Source organism: Lytechinus variegatus, chromosome 12 (genome assembly GCF_018143015.1).
Source record: "Lytechinus variegatus isolate NC3 chromosome 12, Lvar_3.0, whole genome shotgun sequence".
In the NCBI taxonomy this organism is placed as follows: domain Eukaryota; kingdom Metazoa; phylum Echinodermata; class Echinoidea; order Temnopleuroida; family Toxopneustidae; genus Lytechinus; species Lytechinus variegatus.
Window position 1 is genome coordinate 4,761,426 of NC_054751.1, and position 5,089 is coordinate 4,766,514.

Below are 5,089 nucleotides of genomic sequence, written 5' to 3' on the forward strand. Positions count from 1 at the left end.
AAAATGAGACAAACAAAATACTGAAAATTTCATAAAAATCTGACAAGGATGACAAAGTCATTACATTTTTAACTTTTGCATTACTAGGGCAAAACAGTGCTATGCATGTCTTCATGAATATGCAATGAGCAAGCTGATGATATCCCCACGTAATCTTTTGTATTTTATTTCAAAAAATTATATTTAGTCAAATTTTGTCACCAAATATAATTACAAAAATTGGATTGACAACTGATTTAGTTTGTAAGAAAATCATTGTGCCAACTTATTTTGTTACAAGGGAGACATGTCGTGTACACATGTAGGAAAATATGAAATGATCATGATTTTATTAAATAAAATAAGAAAAAGGAAGGTGGGGACATGACATCATTAGTCAACCTATTGCACATTCATGATGACTTGCATATGACTATTTTCACAAAATATTGCTAAGCTTGAAATTCTATAACTTCACTATTTGCTGTCAGATTTTCAGCGTTTTGCTCGGTGGATTTTACTATATTTATTTTGATATGTACCCCTTTAAGGTATCTAACATTTATGAGTCTATATTCTGACAAATTTATCTTTGAGGTTGTTCTTTCATTCAAATGCAAGTATCTTCATTCGAAACAAGATTTGCAAGGTTACAAGTGATGAAAACACCGAACTAAAATAACCTGTTTAACCTTTAAAGAAAAGGTTACTTGAAAAAAAAAACAAGTGGAACGCCTCTGACAGTCTCGCCTGCGTCACGCAATTCAATATAGCAACAATGCTGACTTTGAATAAAAACAGTGATACTTGATTACCCTAATGTTCAAGTTTACTTTCAAAGTTATGAAGACATTTCTAAAATTACTCCCAACATAGTCAAAGTTAAATGACATTTGACCTTAATCATTTGACTAAAAACTAGTGCAAGACTATCAATGATACTTGATTACCCTTATATCCAAGTTTCATGAACCAGATCCATAATCTTTCAAAGTTATGACATTTAAAAAAATATCTCGAGCATGGTCACAGTTCATTGACCCTAAGTGACCTTTGACCTTAATCATGTGACCTAAAACTCATGCAAGATGATAAGTGAAACTTAAAGCTTGTGTATAGTTTTGGTAAATCCACCAAAATGCACCTATCACTATTCCAATTCATTGCTAGCTAATATGAATGGATATGCCCTATAACAGTTATGATGTGGAGGATATGAAATGAAAATGTGTTTTACAGGATAAATTTTGCAATTTTACATGGAAATTTAACTTGATCGGGTCACCCGATCAAATTAAAATATCTGTGCGTTTTTGTCTTTCAATTAAATCCTATTCCAAATCATGGAATCGGCTTAAACTTTCAAGATATGTTCTTTGTCTGTAACTTTTGGATATCTCATCACTAAATTTATAAAATAAGCGCTTGAATGCCCATTTTTTAAATTTAAAACAAGCATCGCCGAGAGAGGGCGCTATATATCCAAGATTTGAATATTTGAAATTTTCTCAGAGAAGTGCAGTTGGAAAAATATCTAACGGTCTCTACGCTTCAGTAAGACTGTCATATTAGATGATATTCGATTATCAATCACATTATTGACCCTTTACCAAAGCTATACACAGGCTTTAAATACTCATGTCCAATTTTCCTAAACTAGGTCGATAAAATTCCAAAGTTAAGATGACATCTCAAAAACTTTGGTTAAAGATTTCAATTTTGATAACCAAACATGGTCAAATTTTATTGACCATAAATGATCATTGGCCTTGACAATGTGACCTGAAACTCATTGTCAGTGGTACTTGATTACCCTTATGTTCAAGTTCATGAAATAGGATCATGATGATGACAGTTAAAAAAATTAACAGTTCAGGTTTCAGTGCTGTGACCTTTGACTTTGATCATGTGACCTGACAGGCTGACACTAATGTAAGATTATCAGCAATTTAACTTTTGTACAAGTTTCATAAAATAGGCCCTTATATTTTTAAAGTTATGACATAAAAAAAACTTAGACCCTAAATGAACTTGATCATTCAACCTGGACACTCATGCAAGATGATCAGTGATACTTCGTTACACCTATGTCCAAGTTTCATGAACTAGGTCCATATACTTCCTAACTCCTAAGTTATGACATTTCAAAAACTTAACCTTGGTTAAGATTTCAATGTTGACGACGACGCCGCCGTAGTCGGAAAAGCAACGCCTATACATGTAGTAAAGCAAATCCCTACCATCACAGAGAGTTGTGAAATTTCGAAACAGGAACAAGTAACCAACATTTATTTTTCAAAAATAAGAACACTTTGCATATATTTTGCCTTTTCACACCTATATACAAATATCAGAAAAATATGAACAAGAGCCAAAAAATGTCCACAAATCTCTTGCATGAAGTGCATATACTAGCGTCCATATAGCTGCATATAAGTATTCCTTTGTATTAGTTGGAACTTGGAAACAGTATCAAACGGAAGGCACATGGCAAGAAAATGATTTGTCATAGTATAAATATAAAAATATATCAATCTGAGTTTGATGAATATCACAAGGTGATAAAGCAGGAGTTGGCATGTCATGATAAATTTTGAAAGCACACACTATATAAACCTGAGTTGGCTGTATTAGCAGACATGTCATAATACATGAAAGACATTTTCGTGTAATATATACCCATGATCAGAATAAAATGGGTTTTTTAATGACTCGAATGAGGCAATATTAAGGCTTATTTCCAAACAAAAAAAAAGGTATCACACTTAAACCTGCTTTTCTGCACGTCTTCGAGATGCACGGACATCTTTCAGCTTCTGGCCCATGCGTGCACGTACTTGGCCAGTGGAAGTGAAGGGAAATTGTTGTCATGCTTGTTGTGTGTGCTGAATATAAGAAAATGAAAGGACACAAAAACTGGCTCAAAGTCTCAAACTTTTATCAAAGACTCTACATCATATATAAATATTAATTAAAGCCAAGTCAAGTTCCGTCTGTTTGTGACTGTTGGTTACTCAGCTGCAGTGGAGTATCTAAGAGTCACAAACACAACAAAAAAAACATGCATACCCATGAAACAGGATTATAATATTAGGGGCGGATAAGTTAAAGCAAGAAAATCAAGATTTCAGGCTCGGTAATCTTATTTCTATAGTCCTACTTGATTGAAAATATCTTATGAAATGACAAGGAAGTGACTTAAAGGAAATTAAGTTCTTAAACTGGTTGATTGTCTAAGCCTTTGACTCTGTGAATTTCTAATTTTTTTGGTCCGCCGCTCTGGAAGAAATTGTACCGGTGACAGGCAGCATCATCGTAAAATGTAAAATGACAAGACATTTGTGAAGATCAATCACTTACTTAAAACATTAAAATGTTTTCTATGGTTACGTAGATTCAAATCAAAGTCGGTGTCCTTTTCCTCCGTTTTCTGTTAGTTTGTTTTTGTTTCCACATCAAAAACTTATTTTCACCGTAGATTACCATTTGGAGAGACTGTGCTATTCTAGTACATGTAGTTTCTCTTTCAGGGAGATTCACCCTAACCCTCCGCCTTGAAATTATTGACAAGCTTGGTAATATGAGAAATTACAGAGCATCTTCCTATTTACAGTAATTGTGATATTCTGAATTCATTTGTAGATTCACGCAGAGACAATCATTCTTGGCAAAATACACAAGAAAATGTAAAAGCTATCAAAGGGGAAGTTCACCCTGATGAATAATTGGTTGTAATAAGAAACAAAAACAAATTGAGAAATATATCAGTGAAGGTTTGATAAATATCATTAAAGAACAGAGATTTTTTTAGAATATGATTTTATGACATCACAGACGATATGAATTGGCCAAAATGCAATTTTTTCAAAAATTGAAAGTGATTTTTTTATTTTTGCGGTGGATATATCCTCAGACACATCATTTCATAGCCCCTTCTACTAGAATTTACCATAACGCAAATCTGTGTGTGAGACACAGTGTTATTTGTGAATGTTGATATGCCAGGGCTAGCAATGGAAATTCATCCATTTAGAGTGCCAATATCCTACAATGATATACCAAGAGAGTCAGAAAAAAACTTTAACATTTAAAAAAATCACCAATTTAATGAAAAAGCATGTCCGGAAAACATAACTCTCATCTCATATAGATGTATGTCCTGAAAGAGCATCTACTCCATCATAATTTCAGATACAATTTTTATGTGGTATATGTTTAACCTTCGATAATTAAGAGGTATTCTTTGTTGTGATGTAAAATTCTATTTGGACCAAAAGCATGAATGCAATGCTCTGGAGAAGATACTCTTTCTGGACATATGAGAATTTTGTTTTCTGGTCATGATTTTTCATTTAATTGGCCACAGAATCTTGCCGTAAATAATAAACTTTTAAACTGACCTTTATGGTTCCGCTGGTCTTCAGTCTTTTTCTTCTTTAGAAGCTCTGCCATAGCAGATCTGTCAGCTTTCCCAACCTGCAACCAAAAATGGAAATAAAATATGAACAGATATGGAATATGTTTAGAATTTTTAAAATTAAAATTTAATGTAGCCCCCTCCCCCGCTCAACATTTTTCAAGACCATCCAGCTACGATTTTTTTGGGTGACTGCGCCGCGCCACTCACATTTAAGTCTCGCATATCTTCTGAGTTCAAATTTGCGACACCTGGGTACGCGGTCATGTGCAAATCCAATGCAATTCTGTATCTAGACTAGGAATCCAGACAAAATTCATAAGTGTATCATTATTTTTAGTTTTTCTAATGAATTTTCTTTTATTGAAGTAGTACCACCAATACTTTCCAATTCCATCAATTTTTTTTTCAAGTAGAAATTTAAGAGCAATTTTTTGAATCACCACTGGCAGCGATATCAAGTTATGTATAAGTCATTTTTTTTTTTTGCAAATCACAGAATAAAGTCTGGCCTGCTTCAGGTAAACACTTATCACTTTGGACTAAATTTCCTGGCTAGTATGCTTCAAAATTTCCTGATCCATGCACGTCTCAAAAATTTAAGTTGAATGTAAAGTTTCAACGTACCCTCTTTCTCACATCTTTTTTTGAGGTTGAAGCCTCATCCTCCATGTCCTCATCTGTGGCATCAGA

The 5,089-nt window shown here is 33.5% G+C and overlaps 1 long non-coding RNA gene across 1 annotated transcript; it reads right to left on the reverse strand.

The window, feature by feature from the left end:
- Positions 1-2,696: 2,696 nt before the first annotated feature.
- Positions 2,697-4,418, reverse strand: LOC121425715. The gene is made up of 2 exons (XR_005971526.1): positions 4,380-4,418; positions 2,697-2,864 (listed from the first exon to the last, which is right to left on the reverse strand). It is a non-coding gene; the product is annotated as an uncharacterized LOC121425715 (long non-coding RNA).
- Between the last annotated feature and the right edge of the window lie 671 nt (positions 4,419-5,089).